Source organism: Rattus norvegicus, chromosome 5, assembly GCF_021556685.1.
Source record: "Rattus norvegicus strain SHRSP/BbbUtx chromosome 5, alternate assembly SHRSP_T2T, whole genome shotgun sequence".
Classification (NCBI taxonomy): domain Eukaryota; kingdom Metazoa; phylum Chordata; class Mammalia; order Rodentia; family Muridae; genus Rattus; species Rattus norvegicus.
Window position 1 is genome coordinate 155,993,840 of NC_141538.1, and position 20,505 is coordinate 156,014,344.

The following is a 20,505-nucleotide window of genomic DNA, read 5'->3' on the forward strand; positions in this document are numbered from 1 at the left end:
TAGGTGAGAGAGGGAGGGGAAAAGAATTTTTGGGAAAATCCTGAATTCCCCGGTAGGATAGTTAGAGACACACAGCTTCCCCCCAGGTATGGGTTCCATTTAACATCAGTGTTGATAAAAGCCCTGTGCCTGAAAGTGTCTGTCTGTCCACTGGGCCCTTCAGTCTAGTGGTCAGTCAGTCCCCAGGGAGTCGCTGGTACAGAACTGTAAAACATCCATCTCAGAGGAGAAAACAGAGGCACAGGAGTGACAGGACTCGCCCAAGGTCCCTGAGCTGAAGAGGGGCAGGACTAGCTAGCTACAGCCCAGATGTTCCTGGCCCCAAGCCGAGGGCCTTTGCCCCTGGTCACTGGGTGGCAGGGATGAGGCTGGCTGGCCAGCCTCTGAGGTACTTTGTTCCACCTGACAGCCTTCAAGGCTGTTTTAAAAGTTAAAAGGAACAGATGTGCACAGTGCCCCGCCCCCTGCGTCCTGGGACCTCTAAGGTGGTATTTAAACAATGGCCCCTGGGCTGAAGTTCATTAAGCAGCTACTGCCCACCAGGGGGGTCAATAGAATAGGTCAGACCCCCATCAGGGCTGAGTCAACTGAGAAGGAAATGAAGAACCTTGCGGAAGGGAAGCCAGGTCACTGTGATGCAGGAAGAGAGAGAAGAGCAGGAGAGGGAAGGCCAGCTCAGAGAAGGGCTCACCCGAGCCCATATTGCAGATTTCTACAGCACACGCTGTGACACTGCACTCACACCTACACAAAAGGAAACTGAAGCAGAGAGGCGTAGCCACAAACCCAGGCAATAGAGCCACAAGCCCAGGCAATGCAGAGTAAGCAGCTTCGTGAGGCCCCTGGCATTCCCTCTGGTCTCAGCCCATCCTTCTAGCTCAGGCTGGGGACCTCCTTTTCTGGGGCCACCCTTCCGTCCCACTCCATAAGCCTCAAAACCCATTGGGCTCTATCCCAGATCGTGTGAGCCCTGTCAACCCACTCTTGTTCTGTCTCTGACATTAACTTCTGGCCCATCACTGAAAATGCATTTGCCTGAGGCCTACTGGGCACACGGCTGGACCACACATGTGATGGGAAACCTCCAACCAGCTTCCCATTGGGGCTCATCTGGTAGTCTTCCCAGCACTGGTGTGGGTGAAAAAGAATCTTGGTCTTGGAGGTGGCAGACATGGGGCCCGGTGTGGTACCCGTCCCATCCCACAGACGTGATGTAGAGGAAGTGTACACTCTAAGGCTCGGTCCATAGGATGTATGTGGAAAGTGCTTGCCCCGTCTTATTACTTCCTGTTTTTTGTCAGAATGAAACCCAAGGCCTTAGCCCACGACAGGCAAACACTGTACCACTGAGCTATACCACCTGTGCTTTGACGTAGGGCACTCATGTGGTCATCCTCATTTTAGGGTACACAGAGAGGTGAAGGGACCTGTGTAAGGTCACACAGCATGAGCAGCAGGGCTAGGTCTAAAGTCTCCAACTCCAAAGTTCACAAACAGTTTGCCGTGAATCCGCTGAGGCTTCAGGAGACACTCAACACAAGGTTTTCAGGCTTTTCCCCCAAAGAGATCATGTGACCTTTACAAAGTCACACAGAAAGGAGACAAGCACCCAGGGTCTCTGTTGCCAGGGTGATGGAGTCAGGAAGCAAGAAAGACTGAGTGAACAGCAGGTAGGCAGCCGGTGCAAAGGCCCAGAGGCCATGAGGGACTGGAGAGGCTGAATGATCCAGTGTGTGTCACGACTGTGGAGGGGACTGACTCTGTGCGTGTGCGTGTGTGTGTGCGCGTGGTGTTCTAATATTATTAAGACAGAATAGCTACATTATTATATAGACAGGGTCTTTCTCCTGGTTCTTTTTTTTTTTTTTTTTTTTTTCGGAGCTGGGGATCGAACCCAGGGCCTTGCGCTTCCTAGGCAAGCGCTCTACCACTGAGCTAAATCCCCAACCCCGGGTCTTTCTCTATAGCCTTGACTGGCCTGAAACTCACTACGTAGATGAGTCACTGTCGCTGTCTTCAGACACAGCAGAAGAGGGCATCAGATCCCATTACAGATGGTTGTGAGCCACCATGCGGTTGCTGGGAATTGAACTCAGGACGTCTGGAAGAGCAGTCAGTGCTCTTAGCCACCAAGCCATCTCTCCAGCCCTGTCTTGAACTCTTAATTCTCCCACCTTGGGCTCTCAAGTGTGGGGATTACAGATGTGAACCTGAGCCTCTGTATTCGCTCACGGGAGCTGGGATTACAGAGAACTGGGCTCTCGTTCTGGTTTAATTTGCCCATGTTCACCTTTTCCGGTGTTTGTAATGTTTCTGATGCAGAAAATTCGAGGTCTGGATCCGAAGCACAGCTCGGTGAGGGAGCACTGGCCCTGGGTTCTATCCTGGCTCTGAGTGCAGATTCATTAAATAAAGGCGCAGGTCTGTCTCGTCTAGACTGAGCTAGGGATCAGGGCTGATGGCTCCACAGTGCCTGTGACTCTGCTCTGGAGATCAGGTCACTGTGCTCTGGGTGTGGTGGGGCAGGCCAGGGCCTGCACACCTTGGTCAAAAGTGAGCAGTGGGGGGCTGGGGGTGTAGCTCAGTTGGTAGAGCGCTTGCCTAGCGTGTAACAGGCTCTGAGCTGGCTCCTCAGGGCCACGCAAGCAGAGCGCAGTGGTCCGTGCCTGCAATCTCAGCACTCAGGAGAATCACAGCTTCCGGGTCGTCCCTGGCTATAGAGTGATCTGAAAGAGAGCCTGAAACCAGACTGGGTCATATCAGACCCTGCCTTCAAAGTAAATAGATAAATAGATGGATAAATTTATAAGTAGGTAAATAAAGCGGTCAGGCAAACGATAGGAGTGGTTCCTGCATTCCCACACGGAAGCCGACTCCAGATAACGTGACAAGGCTCAGACGACTCTCGAGGAGACCGAAGCCCCCTGCAGATGCAGCAGGGCCTGCATGTCCTCAGAGCGGAAGGCAGACTGAGCTGTTCTCAGCTCTCCTTTTGCACCAAGAGGCCCGTACACTCGGACATGCACTCCCTGTTGCTGGACCACCATAGCCGGCACCCTTAGGAACGGGCAGCCTAGACAATATCAAAGATGTGTGGGGTCACAGGAAGGAGAAGGGGACCCACAGACACAGTCACCCTACATAACAGTCACCCCACGCATGCCCTATTGGACAAGGGAGGATTCTGACTCAAGGAGAGGATGGCCCTTGTCCCTCTGGGCTCCTCCCTGAGGTGAGAAAGTAAGAGTCATGCCTGAGGTGTTAGCAGAGGGAACTGACCTGACCAAAGTCTGTCAGGTCAAACTGACCTGAGTATAGTCTGTCCTTTTGTTGAAGCTGAAGATAGAATTTAAGCCTATCCCCTCACCCCAAAACATAGTACCCATGAAAAAGGTGGACTCCAAATAATGCACATTGGTCACAGAAGCGTACAACAGCACTGCAGCTTTTGGGGGTGTAGTGGGGTAAGAAACAGGTTTTTGAAACAGGGTTTCCTCATGTAGCCCTGGCTATCCTAGAACTCACGCTATAGACCAGGCTGGCCTCGAACTCACAGAGATCTGCCTGCCTCCGCCTCCTGAGTGCTGGGATTAAAGGTGTGCCCCACCACTACCTGCCCTGTAATTTTGTTTTAGGCTGGGTCTCTCTATGTAGCCCTGGTTGGCCTGGAAGTCTCTGTGTAGACAAGGTGGGCCTTAGCTCTGCCTCCTGACCGCTGGGATTACACATGTGTACCACCATGGCCAGCACTATATTGTGTGTGTGTGTGTGTGTGTGTGTGTGTGTGTGTGTGTGTGTGTGTGTGTTTCTGCTTGTGCGCGAGTGGAGGCCAGTCACAGCCTCAGGTGTTTGGGACAGGGTTCCACTGTCACTGTGAGCACCAGGCAGGCCAGCCGGCTTGTGAGCTTCCAAGGATTCTTCTGTTCCAGTTCATGTCGCCCTGTAGGAATACTGGAGGCAGATGCTACTGCAACCACTTTACATGCCTTCTGGAGAGGTTTTTGCCCTACCTCATGACATCGACATATATGTATCACATGACCAGCAATTCTACCCTAAATACTCAAAGAAATGAAAGTCTATCTGCGTGAAAATCCTTATGAGAGCATTCAGAGGTGGCTAACTTGTAACAGCCCAGACCAGATGGTGGAAAGATCCAAAAGCAAGTGAATGAATGAACAATGATATGTTGCTGCCGTCTGGACCAACCTCACAATAGAGGAAGGGGCTTCTGACCCAACAGGCAGGAATACATCTCAGAAACATAAAGGAATGGCAGAGTTCGCACTCAGCATGTGCAAGGCCAACAGACAGACAGAGAGACAGAGTCCCATCACAGACAAGAGAAGTATAACGAGAAAATGCTAAAACTTTTATGTAAACAGATGTTAAAATGTAGATTAAATGCACACACTCCTAAAACTAGAACTTACCGATGCTGACATAGGCAGACGTAAAAGAACCTAAATAAAGAAACCGAGACCACGTGAAGAATCTTTCCACAAAGAAAAGACCCGCCGAAGATGACCTCATCGGTAAATGCTACCAAATTTCAAGAAACAACTGTTCTTGATTTTACTCGAACTTCAGCAGAGCTGGAGAGTAAAAAAAAAAACCCAACCATCTAGTATGGTGACCACGATCACCACAGCCCTCAAGCCCAGAGGGATGGACCATTCTAGACAATATGTCACCGGCGCAAGCTAAATACACACTCAGCAAAACCAGTCGGGTCCCCAGCTAGGTCCGTCCTAGGAGCATGAGTTCAGAGGCTTCATGGGAAAGTCTTTTATGCGATGGATGACATTAACAGATCAAACAAGAAAAGCCATGTAATTATCTCGAGCATCTCAACATGATTTTTAAAAGCATTTAATGCACTCCAAACGCAAATTAAGATCCTTTCAAAAGCTCCCTGTAGAGGCTGTCAGGGTAGCGGTGGAGCTCAGTTGCTAGCGTGCTTGCCCAGCATGCACAGAGCCCTGGGGTCCATACCAGCACGACGTCAGCCATCAGTGCTCACTGTGGTCCCAGCACAGACGAGAATCTCAATCAAGATCACATAATCCCATATGGAGTTCAAGAACCTAGCACACCCAGTGTAAGTACACATTTGTGTGCTCGTGTGAGCATTCATGTGTGTGTGTGTGTGTGTGTGTGTGTGTGTGTGTGTGTGTGTGTGTGTGTGTAGGACACCTCTTAGGAGTTGGTTCTCTCCTTTCACAATGTGGGATCTGAGGATTGAATCCCTGTCCTTACTCAGGCTTGGTCGTAAATGCCTTTACCAACTGACCCTTCTCTCACATTCTCCACCTTTCTCTTTTGAGGCCTCTTTTCTTTTTTTTAAACATTTATTTATTTATTTATTTATTTATTTATTTATTTATTTATTTATGATGTATACATCATACAGCTTTCTGCCTGTGTGTATGCCTGCAGGCCAGAAGAGGGCACCAGACCTGATTATGGTGGTTGTGAGCCACCATGTGGTTGCTGGGAATTGAACTCAGGACCTCTAGAAGAGCAGACAGTGCTCTTAACCGCTGAGCCAACTCTCCAGCCCCCTTGAGGTCTCTTTTGAGGCAGGGTCTCTCACTATGATCACAACACTGGATTACACATCTATCACCGAGCCCCACTTTCTACACAAGCTCCCAACTCGAACTCAGAGTCTCAAACTCGTGTGGCGAGCACTTTACCGCCGGACCCATCTTACCCATCCCCAAACCTCCCCGTGTTCATCAGGATTTCCTTCCACATCAGCAACAGCCTGAGGACCAAAGCCAACGATCCGGGAGCATAGCTCCGGGGAGGAGTGTTTGCAAGCCTGAAACGTTGGGTTCCATCCTTAGCGCAAGATCAAATAAATAAATAAATGCTGTGGGAATAGTCATCCACGGGAGGTATAATACAGAAGAGAAGGAATGAGTCACAATGATACATGCAAACATATGACAGCCTCAGCCATGGAAGAATGAGAGAGAGCAGTTAGATTTTCCATTTCATAAGGTTGAACTTGTATTCTGTAGATGCATACCTCTATACGTACGGTTCTAAATACTAACCTCTCAAGTGGAGCATGGGAGGGAGCTCGGTGAGGAAGATGCCTGCTGCACCACATAAGGACCTGAGCTCAGATCCCCAGACCCCTCTGGAAAGCAAGCCAACCAACCACAGGAAGTGACAGTGCATACCGCAACCCCGGCGGAGAGGACACAGAGATGGGAAAATTCCTGAAGCTTACCAGCCAGCCAGTCTATGAGCTATGAGTTCAGTGAGAGACCTCTCGCAAATAGCGAAGGTGGAGAGCGACTGAGAAGACACCTGAGGCTGACCTCTGACCTCCACATGTGTGTATACACAGGTGCGCACATGCGCGCGCGCACACACACACACACACACACACACACACGGTCATGCCCACACTAACAAATATGCACACACCATACACATACATACATGCATGCACACATACAAGCATACATATATAGAAAAATGGATGAGAGACGAGAAGCCATGTGCATGGTATCTATCTATGAGTACACAACATTAACACACTGGAGAGGTGTCCACAGAAGAATCAGGAGTTCAAGGTCAGCCTCTGCTAGGCAATGAGTCTGAGCTCAACCAGAGCTATATGAGACACTGTTTCAAAAACTAGGGCTAGTTCCATGGCCCCCGGTTGAAAGACTAATTTAAACCTTTTTTTCTTCTTCAAAAGAGTTTAGCTTTTTAAAGAGACTGGATACTTTTAATGAGACCCCTTTTAACGTGTTTGAATTTGTAAAGGTGTGGGACCTTTTAAGTTTGTAGTTTTTTGTTTCCACATGGAGAGGTTTAATGAGAGAAGAGGAGTAGAAGGGGGGATAAGTAAAAGCCAGCCATGAGCACATGGAGGGAAGGAGAGAGGATGGGGAGAGGAGGGACAGGGACAAAGAGGGCATGAGAGCAGAGAGGAGGAGAGGAAGAACTGTAAGTTGTCTTATATTGTGATGTCTTCATTAATGTGGAATCTTGGGGACGGACAAGACAGGAAAGGCTGTTGCTTAACAGTGAAGCAGTGCTGGTTAGTTTTATGTCAACCTGACACAAGCAGAAGTCATCGGTGGAGGGAGCCTCAATTGAGAAATGCTTCTGTAGGCAAACCTCTAGGCCATTTTCTTAATTGGTGATAGATGTGTCAAGGCCCAGCCCATTGTAGGTGGTGACATCCCTGGGCTGGTAGATCTGGGTTCTGTAAGAGAGCAGGCTGAGCGAGCCATGAGGAACAATCCAGTAAGCAGGCACCCCTCCTTGGCCTCTGCATCAGCTCCTGCCTCCAGATTCCTGCCCTGTTTGATTGAGTTCCTGTCCTGACTTCCTTCAGTGAATAGCAACGTGGAAATGTTACCTAAATAAACCCTTTCTTTCCCAGGTTGCTTCGGTCTTCGTGTTTTATTGCAGCACTAGTAACCTTAAGACATGAGTTTAGGGCTGGAGAGATGGCTCAGTGGTTAAGAGCACCGACTGATCTTCCTGAGGTCCTGAGTTCAAATCCCAGCAACCACATGGTGGCTCACAACCATCTGTAATGAGATCTGATGCCCTCTTCTGGTGTGTCTGAAGGCAGCTACAGTGTACTCATACAATAAAATAAAATCTTAAAAAACATAAATTCATAATAATTCCTTTAAAAAAAAGACATGAGTTTATCTGTGCAAGCAACTCAGTTATAGGGCAGGGAGAAGAGTGAGACAGGTGGGCCATTAGCCCACCCTTAGATCCCTGGTCTGTAAAGAAACAGAGAAGGGACCCTCAGCACGTATCTGTACCATGCCAGGCAGACATAAGAAGTGTCTGCTGCTCATCCTGGCTCAGAGAGGCCCAAGCAATCCTAGGAATTCATAATCATGCTGTTCTCGCTGTTTCTGAGGCTCACTCCAGCCACCACACAGATCCCAGGCCCGGTCACTAAATCCCACACTCCACCCGATGAACAAAGCAGACACAACTTGCGGTAAACGCTTAGCAGCCATTTCGGCCCAGCGAGTGAGGCAATGTGGAAAGAGACTGGTAGGTGTGAGGAGGTCTAGATTTAGTCCGATCTCTCTTTTTGTGGACCATTTCTCTCCCTGGACCTTGCTGTCCCACCTATACCTGAAGGGGACAACTGTTATTCCATTGTTAAGGGGCCACTAACAAGCAGGAGGCCACTGACCTCTGCAGTCCCCTGGCAGGTCCTGTTCATGCGCCATCCATCTGGGTCAAAAGCCACATACGTGCCCTAGGTCCTACCCACCTTTCTGACATCACCCCTAGCTCCACCCCTCCGACCTCTGGGCCAATTTCTCTTCCCTTACGTTCTGTTTCTGAGGTATTTTTGAGATTGGGTCTTCTGTAACCTAAATTGGCCTCGAATTTACTACACAGCTGAGGATGACCTTGAATGTCTGATATTCTGGCTGCCACCTCGAAAGGCCTGTGTCACTATGCCTGAGTTCTTTTCTTCGTATGGTTTAGGGTTTGCTCTTGACTTCCTAGAACACTCTCTGTACAGGTCTTTGTGCAGCTCCTTCTTGCTCACCCTCCAGTTCAAAGGTCACCAGACCCTCCCCCTTTGCCCTTCCAGAGTCCTCAGCCCAAGGAGTCCTTTAATCATTCATAAGCCTTTCCCTGTCTTCTCTGCTCCGATTGATTATAAACTGTTTTTTTGTAAAGGTTTATTTATTATATATAAGTACACTGTAACTGTCTTCACCAGAAGAGGGCATCAGATCCCATTACAGATGGTTGTGAGCCACCACGTGGTTGCTGGGGTTTGAACTCAGGATCTCTGGACCTCTGAACCACTGAGTCATCTCTCCAGCCCAATTATAAACTGTTAACTTCTGTCTTCTCCCAGGAGATGCAGCTCAGGCAAGCACTACTGTGGCTCCTAAACCAGACTTGTAGGCTAAAGGCCACCTTCCCCAAGGGCCCTTCTGCTTACACTGCCACAGGCTGGTTAGGTGGCCTCTCTTATTTCCTCCATCTTAAGCTCTGGTTTTGCATAGGTTGTTGGACCTGGTCAACTCCCCCCCATATGGGAAGGCCACATTTGCTTGCAATGAATGTATTACCCCAAGGCCTCACAGGCACTGGGCTAAAGACAAGTCTGTGGAGAGGCTGGGATGTGGCTCACCTAAGAGGACTTGCCCAGAACGCACAGGGGTCTACGTCCCATCTGCTGTACCACAAAAGCCAAGTGTGGGTGGTGCATACCTGTGAGCCACGGAGGGAAGTAGAGGCAGGAGGATCAGGAATTCAAGGTCAGAGTCAGCTACGTCATGAGTTTGAGGCCAGTCTGTGTTAGAGATCCTGTCTCTCAAAAAAGTAAAACTAGGAGCTGGAGAGATGGCTCAGCGGTTAAGAGCACGGACTGCTCTTCTAGAGGATCTGGGTTCAATTCCCAGCACCCACATGGTGGCTCACAACCATCTGTCATTCCAGTTCCAGGGGAATCCAGCACCCTCTTCCGGTCGCTGTGGACACCAGACATACAAGTGGTCACAGACACCCATGCAGGCCAAACACCCACGCATATGAAATAATACAATCAAAATTTTAAAATTAATAAGCAAAATAATATATAAAAATAAATGTTTGTTGGTTGGCTAAAGGAAGATCCTCTTGAAATCTCCTCTTCCCTACCTCCTGACTCTTCTCCCTTCTCTCCATTCACAAGTACCAGGACACCGGCAGCCACTGAAGGGCCATTGAAATACCACCCTGGCAGGAAATTCTTGGGACAAGGGTGCTTTGCTTCTTCCTCTTAGCAGAGAGGCTCTCCAGGTGGAGAGGGACAAAGCCCTACCTAGCAGGGCTGCCTCTGTCCCAGGCACCCTCTGGACTTAGGCTGCCACAGCCGCTGGAACAGACATTTCCCCTGGAGTCTACCCCAGGTGGCGGGAATGTGCCACAGGACACGGAGGCTGGTTAAGGTCGTCACTGTGAGCCCTGCCTGGCCAAGAGCCATGGGGAAGCACTTGGTTACTCAGATGGGGTAGCTGCCCCGGGGGAAAGGGTGCACTTCCCCCACCCCAGGGAAGCAGGGCAACCAGTCCTGCACAGCCTGGGAGCCCATAGCGGAGGAGGAAATTGGAGAGCAAAATCTTGCATAAGTCACTGCAGGGAGATTCCCTCAGCCCAGGAAAGCTCTGGAAGCCAGAGACAGAAACTCAGCAGAATCAGGCCCAAGGCCAGAACCCTGGCTGGAGGCTGGGCCTGTCCAGCCACTCAGACTCCAGAGTGCTCTCCCCCTGACCTGGAAACACCAGGATTGCCCTATGGGGTCTCCACCTTCCCCACCAGGAGTCCCTGGGGACAGATAAACTCTGCCGGTCAGCTCTGGGTCAGGGGGTGGCTCAGTACTCCCTGGAGTGTTGTAGGCTGTAATCCTGCTTATTGCTCAACTCCTGCTCCCCTTAAGAGGCTCCTGAAGAAGTAACAGGTTCAAGGGATCAGGCATCCGGTCCACAGAGAATTCTCCAGTGGCTCTGAGTGAGCCCTGCCTAGAATTTGAAGCCAGGCTGCTGGCATTCAGTTTTGGATTAACATTTCTGGAGCTGCATAACCTTGGAGGTATCCCTTCCCTTGCTCTGTGTTCTTTCACCTTTGACGAAAGGGATTCCACAACCTACATCTTGGAGACATTTGAAGCTAAGGAGAAAGGACAGACAAGCCCTCGGCAGCCGGCACAGTGTGGGGGCTCTAGTGGCCAACAGCTCTCAAGAGTCACAACACTAAAAAGCAGATTAGGGAGAGTCAGGCTGGGAGCTCTGCTGGGAGCTCTGCACCAAACATTCCAAGGGAGACATAGTATCTCTTCCCAGACTGATACAAACTAACCCAGAAACCAGAAGAAGTCCAAGGTCTAGGTTCAAATCCCAGCACCACCACTGGCCAGCCCCACAACCCTGGGCATTTTGGGGTTCCTGTGTGACACCCTCTGCATGACTCCCCACCCACCCTGAGACTATGAGACCTTCCTTCCCCAGCTTAAAGACACGGCAGTTCTCTGCACTGTCAGCTCTGGGTGGTGCAAGGAACCTAGGAGCTGACACATTGGGTCTGCCCCAGATGGAGAGAGGTAACAGGTCTGTTGTCTTCTCTAACAATGTCTCTGGACCCAGTCTCCAGGAATATAAGTGAGGGGCATCACAGAATTGAGGATACTGTTCCCCTCCCTCCCCCATGTATGTATTACTCGGAGCCCTGACTGTGCTCTTACCTGGACCTTCCTGCCTGAGGGCAGCAGCCCAGTGAGGTGCCAGGAAGCCAGCAGGAAGAACCCAGAATCCTCCAGACAGATGTCATAGCCAAACAACTGCAGTGCACACCCAGGTCTACCAGTCATCCACCATTTACTGGCCAAGGCCCAGCATGTGAGCAAAAAGAGTGACAGCAACAGGACCGAGAGAGGCAATGAGGGGTCACTAAGTTACTACACCGACCTACCACATGACAGGGCGGCTGTGACGGCCAAGTCAGGACCTCTGTCCTTTCTCTTTTGACAGCGCTCCTGGTTTTCGGATGGGCTCCCTCTGCCTGCCTCTACCCAGCCTACCACTGCTGCCTGTTCCAATGAAAATCACAAGGTCCACCATGTGCTTCTCACTGGGCTGGGAGTGCGTTTTTCTTGGAGGAGTTACACTGTCTAGAGCAGCTGGAGTGCGCCCCTCACACCCTCACGCTCTTATATTTGAACTCTTGAATCTGGGGTGTGGCTCTGCTTTAGGGGACCCGAAAGGGGAGAGGGGCTCCTATATTGTGCTCCTTGGAGCACACACAGCTTTTGGATAGTCCGGAGAGCCAACCTTTGTGCTCGATAGCAACTGTCTGGCCTGGAGAATAGGTGCTCAACCTCTCTCAGCCTCAGTTGCGAGAAATAAATGAATAAGTATCATAAGCCTGTGATAGGCTTAGAATAAAGCTGGGCTCAAGATCGACTGTATTTTAAACAATGTATACATCAATTACTGCTCTCCAGACCTATGGTGGAGTTAATCAGTGCGCAAGAACCAAGACCCAAAAGTCATACAAGGTCACTTTTTTTTCTTTTTCTCTCTCTTTTTTTTTTTTTTTTTCTGGAGCTGGGGACCGAACCCAGGGCCTTGCGCATGCTAGGCAAGCGCTTTACCACTGAGCTAAATCCCCAACCCTCAAGGTCACTTTTTAAAAAAATTAATCTCTGTGGGATTTCATTCTTCAAATATTTATTCTTCTAATAAGTACGTAGGAAATACTTACCACACGCCCGGGAGTGGGCACAGGTGGGCTCAGCAAATGATCTCTGGGACCACTATTATCCTCCACCCATCCGTCCATCCGTGCGTCCATCCATCCACCCACCCATCCATCCATCTATCTATCTTTGGTTTGACACGACACACCATCCATCCATCCATCCATCCATCCATCCATCCATCCATCCATCCATCCATCCATCCATCCATCTTTGGTTTGACAAACCAGAGTCTTGCTGTCTCCCAGGCTTTCCTAGGTTCTCTCTCTTCCTGCCTTTAAGTCTCAATGGACAGGCCAGGGCTATGGAGAGCCTATGTCATGGATGGAGCAAGGAAGACCACAGTGAACTGAGAAGAGCGGCCAGGGTGAGGCCAGGAGTGGCTTAGGTTGGAAATGTCAGTCTTCACAGGTCCTTAGGCTGCAGAGTTGGCAGACAGGTTATGGGAAGCCTGCCAGGGGCGCTCCCTGGAAGTGCAAAGCTCTTGTTCTCTTTAGTGTTTTCTGTGAGGCCCTGCCCTCCCAAAGCTCACACTTGAAGTCAGGCACCCGTGTGAGAACAGATCTTACCCAGCAGGCTCAAGAACTCTGACTATGGTCTAGCCTAATATTGGAGGCACCACAGGCCCAGCAGGGAACCTGGGCAGGGCTAAGAGAGCTGGGGACTTGCCTGAGAAGGTCTTCGGCTGGGCTCCTGACTTAGATTGGAGGGTGACTTTAATATTGTCTTGCCTCTCCGAGCCTTGCTTTCCCCTCTTGCTAAATGAAGACATTACTTTCAGGCATGACCAAACTTTTGACATTATGACAAGACATTGTCATCCAAAATATTCACACTCAAAAGCCACATAATTACTTCTTTTTAAATTGCAACATGTCTGTAAGGATCCTCTGAACTCATAAAGAAATGACTTTAAGACCCAATATGGGGAGTGGCACACCTTTAATTCTAGCACTCCGGAGGCAGAGGCAGGCAGATCTTCTATGAGTTCAAGGCCAGCCTGATCTACATAGCTAGTTCCAGGTCAGTCAGAGATACATAGTAAGATCCTGTTAAGAGGAAGAGGAGGAAGAGGAGGAAGAGGAAGAAGAAGAGGAGGAAGAGGAAGAGGAAGAAGAGGAGGAGGAGGAGGAGGAAGAGGAGGAGAATGAATGGTTTTAAAACTTGATGGTAAGAGGCTGGGAATACAGCTAAGAGTGTTAAAGTGGCAAATTCATCTTGTGTGGTGGACTGAAATAAACCGGGCATGCATCCATACAGGAACTAGGGCAGGCCCAACCACACTCACATTAAATCAACACTCCTGTACCCCAGGCCGAAAGAATAGGCCGGGCACTCCCTGTGTGATCCCTGGCCTACCATACTCCCTCTCTGAGCCGCAGTTTCCCATTCGCAGTGGTCCCCTTGTGAGTCCACAGAGGAGTCAGGACTGAGCTGTGGCTTTATAATGGAGCACACTCTTAGAACGCACGAGGCCTTGAATTCCAAGCACGGCACCTCATTAGTGACCCAGGAAGCATTAACACGGAAGCTGGCAGTCCCAGGACTGCCTGGGAAGTAAGCCGGAGTCTCAAACATGTTCCCCCTGAGTGGGTTTTTGGCTAGAGCCCTGGGCTGTTCTTACAATTAACGGCAAGGCTAACAGAGGGGCGGGTGGATGAGACACTAGGTAGGTGTTCCTCTCTGTTACTATTATTGTTACTATGTTGCTGTTGTTGGTCTTAGGAATTGCCTTCTGCCTTCTGCCTTCAGGAGGACACCAGATGGTCACTGTTGCCATGGCAACGGCCATACATTCCCAGAAGACCTTTGGGCTCAATTCCCACCTCCACCTGGGAATTTTGACATCACATTCCAAATAAAAGGCAGACTCCCTCTGCCCTCGTCTTTTCTCTTCTTTCTCTCGCCCCTTCCCCTTGTCTTGTTCCTCCATTAAATCTCACCACGTAGAACCATGTTGGTGCTGGTTTGGTATGCTCTTTCTGGACAGGAGCAGCCGATAGTTAATAACAACGAGATTTTAATAACAACAACTGTTATTAGGGAGGAGAGGGTAACCTTTAGCTCTTTCCAGGAAAGCCTGAAACAGCCCCTTCTTTACCCCTCTTACTTAAACCAAAGCAGTTACCAGGCCTACAAACCAGAAATCCTCTTTAGGCTAAATGTGGGGACCTGCTGTGGCCCCATAAAACATCTCACACCACATCAAAAGCCAGTTCAGGCACAGTCTACCTCACAGTTAGTTCTTCCAGAACTCTGACTGAGGAGCACCATGACATTTGAACCAATGCCACCTGGGCCTGCCCCACTTGGACCTGCCCTGTTTCCCCACTCCTGGTCCACGACATCACTAAATTAATCTGATTCTGGGCTATCCTTTCCTCCCGTGTGCCAGTTGGCATTTAGTGACTCACGTCTGTATGGAGTACTATGCTGTAGTGGAGGGAATTTCAGCGGGATACAGAGCAGGGGTTGATTAATGATGTCTGACACAGGTGCAGGGCAGGGACAGGGCAGCATGCAAGTCAGCTTTGTGTCACCAAGGAACTAGAAAGGTCCTAAGGCCCAATCTCATTTGCATGAATGATGGTTTTCAGGAAAGACACTAGAAACTGAGACTACGGAGACAAAAGGACAAAACCAAGGCTACTTAGCAGGTATTCAGATCCACGCCCTCTGGGTGCTAAGGGTGATTCCTCCTAGGACTGCAAGGGCCTTCAGGACCAGGAAGGGGTGTGGCCAGGCTGAGAGTCATTTGTCTGAGAGAGCAGATGCTGATGCAGAACTAATTCCCGGTGGTGCTAGGTCCCCTCCTTTTGGGGATCCCAATCCTATGTTGCAAATCCCAGAGGCAGATGGTTCAACAGAAAATAGTGTCATCTTCTGCGGACTTGCATCCAAACATAAAGATTTCAATCAGTTTGCAAGTCTGACGGGGAATGAAACCTAAGCACAATGGTGCCAACACTTTGGAACTGTGTGACTTTCAGAAAGTTACATACCATCCATCTCTGAGACAAAATAGCAAGTTAAATACAATAAAGACGCCTAAGTAATTGGTCCAACTTCTAGCCCAGAATAAGTCCTTACAATTAGGTATAGGGATGGGTCAAAGCACAAAGCATATTATTTACAAGAAATAATGTCTGGAACATTAATGTTTGAACAAGTTACAGAAAGTAACACTTGATAGCCATGCTTACCAGAAACTGAGCTACTGAACTTTGTTACTTCAAAATAAATAAGAAACTGGCTCTTCCGGGAAGGCAGAATACTCATGACTCAGGGAAGAAAGCAACTTGAATAGGTAGGTTTTTACTTCCCACTTCCCAGTGAGGGGAATCTGGTCCTCAATACTCAGGGCTGTCATGGGACCACATGAATGTGTCATCAGCAGTTAGAGACAATGGACGAGTGGAGGGCGTGTGTTCCTGGGGACTGAACCCGGGATGCACATAGGCTAAGTAAGTCTTCCATTCTCTATCTTTGAGCTAAGTCCCAACATTCTGAGACAGGCACTCACCTATTACCCAGGCCGGCCTTGAATTTATCCTCCTGCCTCCTTATAATCCTGAGTAACAGGGATTATAGGCCTACACCAGGTCTCTTTTCTTTTTTTTTCCTTTTCATCTTCCTTCTTTCCTTCCTTCCTTCCTTCCCTCCTTCATGTCTGTCTTCCTTCTTCAGACTCATGTAACCCAGGTTGGCCTCAAACTTAGTATATAGCTAAGGATGACCCTGAACGTCTGTGTGCTGGGCTCACCATGCCACCACACCCAGTTTACATAGCATTGGGGATGGTCTCCTTGTATCCTGGACAGGCACAGCAGTGCAGCAATGGACGTGCCTAGAAAGAAGGAGTCTGGGAGAGGGAGCGGGACTCAAGACGCACTAATGCGACAGCTTTGACTTAGCACCAAAGGTGTGTCAGTCCTATGCAGAAGTCAGGTAAGCCATTGTGGGGTAGGGGGTGGAGGGGAGATGGGCTTGGCCAATGCAGCCAGGAGGATGTGGGGATTCCAAGGGAAAACGTCTCATCTGAGGATGCACACGTGTGTGCTACTGACAAAGGAAGCGGCTGCTGGGGTGGAACTCAGCAGCTGAGGGCTGACCTAGCAAGAATGAGTGTCTCAGTCCTAGTCCCTGCCCTGCAAAAAATAAAACAAATCCATTGGGTAGATCTTCACAAAGGTCGCATTTAGGGTTTTCCAAATAAAAGCAATTCGCTCTGGCCCTTGAAGACTCACTTCTAAAGGTCTGTGAAAACACTGGCAGACCTCTGACCACCAGGCAAAGGCCAGAACTTTACTCTTCCACCCAGACACCCGAGAGGACGAGGACCTGGCTCAAACCTAAGCCCAGGTGAGGTTGATGGGATTACAATATTGGCAAGCTGAGGCAGGAGGATTGCCAACAGTGTGGGGCCCTCCCCGCTGCTGTGAGACTCTGTGTCAAACCCAGAAAAATAACAAAAGTCAGGGGTTACAGATGTGCAAGAGGCTGGGGAGCCCACGACAGGGTCTCTCTGGTCTTCCTACATGAAGCTACCTCCCAGGCCTTTCCACAACCAGGACGGGGCTCTGCCCAGAAATCACAACCTCTGAGTCTCATTAGCAGCAAGAGGGGAGAATAGGGAGGGTGTGCATAGGTGCTGGGAGCTCAGGGTAGATTGAAATATTATATATAACATATAACATATTACATATTTATTATGTCATAATCTATAATATTATTATATAGTGTTATGTCAACCTCTACAATTGCAAGGTGCACAGACCTGATACAACTCTCAGTTATTAAGGTCCCCAAGTTCACTTTGCATCCCCCAGACAGCCTATCTGTGCAGACCTAGGGGCTCATAAGTGGTTATACCCCACCCCCATCTCCAGGACCTCATATTTATCCAGCAGACCCCACAGCCTCCAAACCACCTTCCAGACCACGCAGTGATTCTGAGACTCCAACTGAGGCCATGCATCTGTCATCAAAGGCTTTTTCAGTGCCAGCAAAGTGATAAAGAAGAAAGCTGTGGGTCTGGCTGTAGGTCCGGCGTGTGATGGGACATGAGGTGAGGTGAGGTGAGGTGACAGACATCACAGAAGTCCCTTCTCACTGTGCTGCTCAAGCTCCAGAGCTTAGGGATGTCTCGGGCAGGTCCAATGGGCTAAATGTCTACAGGTAGATAATGGTGCCTCATCCCCCAAACTTCAGGAGCCCCTAGATTCCACATAGGCAGGAAGAGGCTCGCAGGAAGAGGCTCCCCACCTAGCCAGTGTCTTTCAATGATGCATCTAGAGCTGTCTGGACTGTATCCATGATCCCATCCTAGCCCCCTGCAGGCTGGCCCCAGCCTTCCATAGTCATTCAAATATGATGCCTCTCTAACTCTGCCCCTAAAGGACAAACTCAACAGAGCAGCAGGCTGTGCTTGACTGGCAAGGGGGCTGTGCAAGCGACTGGAGTGCAGCTAAATGGTTGGAGCAGCTGCCTCTCAGCTCCGGTCCTTGTGGTCAGGCAGAGGCGTGGCCCTGCAGAGCCTACATCTTCTGATCTTTCCAGAGAAGCCAGAAACCAGTGTTTTTATGTAAAACGAAACCACCCGGGGTTTAACAACACTAAATTGAAGCTTTTAACTCAGTGTAGGAGCCAAGTCTCCTGCTCCTGCCCACCTCCACGCCCCATCCCTTTAGGCCTTGGGCTTTCCACACACAGTAGGCCATACCTGACCCATTCCAAGGTTCAGGGAATCCCATCGTCTCTCCTCCTCAGGCATCTTGGTTTACAGATGGGGAAACTGAGGCTAGAGAGAGGAGGGGACTTGTCCAAGTTCTCTCCCACCACCCACAGCGTCTTCATCCTCTCTTGAGCGGGTACAGCTTTTCAAACAAAGGTAAGCTTGGGGCCAAGGATGTGTCTCAGTTGGTAGACTGCTTGCCCAATATGCATGAAGCTCTTGGTTCTATTCCCAGCATGCAAAGCATGCCTGGAGGCACACACCTGTACTCCCGGAACTCGGGAGGTGAAGGCAGGAGGAACAGAGAAGTTGAGGGCCATCCTTTGCTACATAGCAAGTTTCAAGGCCAGCCTGGGCTACATAAGACCCTGTTTCAAATAAATAAATAAATACAGTAAATTAAGGACACACCATGGAAGTGACACGCCAACACGCCAAGTCCACCAGAGGCATGGCTTGTGTGAGTGTGGGGGAGGGTCACCTTTGGAAAACCCAAAGAGGCAGGAGGCTGAGCGTAAACAGCTGTGTGCCCCTGGGCAAGCTACTTTTCCTCTCTGGGCCTCAAAATTACCAATGGACACAGCCAGGGGCTGAGCCTGGCTAGCCTACAATTCTAGACATCTCTGAGTCCCCTCCAATGACCATAAAGCAAAAAAATAATAATAAAAATAATAACAATAATAATAATAATTATGGGAGAGCAAGTTGTCTACGCCAGCCAGAAAAGACCACAGTTTTTAGAGAAACCTGACTCTTAGTTCTTGGTTACTGGAACTCAAAAGGGGCAATGGTAATAACACAGGGGTGTGGGGGTGTGGTTTAACCACCATCCTCCAGTTAAACAAAAACACATCTACTTCAACTTCATCCCCACCCCCCGCAGCCCCCACTCTCATCTCAAATGTTACCCCTTCCTTTGAGAAGTTAAATCAAATGCAAACAATTGATTTCATGCCACATCGAGGCTGGGGTTTGAAGCATGGGAAACTTTAAGCACCGGCTTTTTCTGGGAGCAATTACAAAATCTTGGGGCAGGGGGTGTGAGAAGGCAGATAAATAGAGAAAGCATTCTGGCATGTTCTTTGGACCACGGAGCAATCGATATTGATGCTGGGGACCACTGTGAGCTGTCACTCAAGAGAGGGAAAGCCATTTGCTTCCTGTCACCCAGCTGAGAACTGGAACCATAGTACTGATTGATGATTGATTGATGATTGATTGATTGATTGATTTTGGGTTTTTTTTTTTTTTTTTGGAGACAGGGTTTTTCAGTATAGCTTCAGCTGTCCTGGAACTCACTCTGTAGACCAGGCTGACCCCAAACTCAGAGATCCACCCGCCTCTGCCTCTGCCTCCCAAGTGCTGGGATTAAAGGCGTGTGCCAACACAGCCCGGCTTAAGGTATTGACTCTTACAGCCCAGGTAGTTGAAGCCTAAGGTTGGTAGACTGCTTATGATCTTGCCGGCCCTCAGCAACTGGTACCCATGCTTATTACGACACATCACAGGTGAGGAAACAGAGGGTCCGAGGGCAGAGAAGCTTGTCGAGGGTCACACAGCAGTACAGATAATGAGTTTTCAATCTACCGTCTCCCACTGTCTTCCGAAGGTTAGCACAGCTCCAGAAATAAGAAGGCGGAGGGGGGCGGGGGGAGCCAAAATAACACACATACCACACAGCCCAGCCCTGGTGTGCCAGTGACGATGGGCTGTTGTGCTCCGGAGCTCAGTCAGCATTCCTGTGGCCAAGTGGAGAATTCTGAGCACAAGTTCTCAGCCCAGCTTGCCTGCTCCCCATAAGGCTTCTTCTCAAGCTTCAGGGTTTTTGTCTTAATATGCCCAGTCAGATAAACTTCAGGCTGAGAACGTTAAACTCTACCCCTGGATTCTGCATCCTGGATTCACCCCCATGTCCCCTTTCCCCCAGAAGCCTGAAGCCCACAGACGCTCTGGCAGGGAGATCACTGGACCTATCACAGGACCAAAAATTGTAGGTCCTTAAGCCCAGCCCCAGAGCCCCAAGTGGCTTGTATATGTCCCAGGGCAAGTCACTGTCCCTTCAAGCTGTCCCTTCAAGAGGTTTCTTCGCATGCGGGAAAGGATAGCATCTCCTGTCTTTGCAGGATAGAACAGGAAAGGGTTTGGTGTTGGGTTGCTCCATGGACAATGAGGTAGAGGTGGATGGTAGGAGATTCCTGGGTTATTCCTAGCCTGGAGCTCCAGGCTCCCTTCCCGGGCTGAGCTGTGTCAGTCCGGGAGGGAGGAGCTACATCTGAGTAACAGTAGGAAGGCCGAGTGCTTCCTGCCCATCAGGGAGTGGGCAGAGCCTGGACAAAGGTGGTTGACGGGATCGCAGGGTTCAGAGGCAATGACATAACCCTGTACACTCTGATGCAATTTCTGCTGACACTGGAGTGGGGGACAGTCATTGCTTTCTATAGCACATGAACCTGCAAAACACGTTGCAAGCTGTACAGTGCCCTCCCTACCCAGAGGGTCTACAGAACGA

General features: G+C 49.7%; 1 protein-coding gene across 3 annotated transcripts in view; it reads right to left on the reverse strand.

Annotated features, from left to right (window-relative positions):
• Alpl (alkaline phosphatase, biomineralization associated) overlaps positions 1-20,505 on the reverse strand; it is a 55,066-nt gene that overhangs the window by 32,821 nt on the left and 1,740 nt on the right. The window contains exon 1 of one of the 3 annotated variants that reach the window (XM_087660463.1): positions 6,066-6,175. The gene's annotated coding sequence lies outside the window, so the exon portion shown is untranslated. 3 annotated transcript variants of the gene reach the window in all.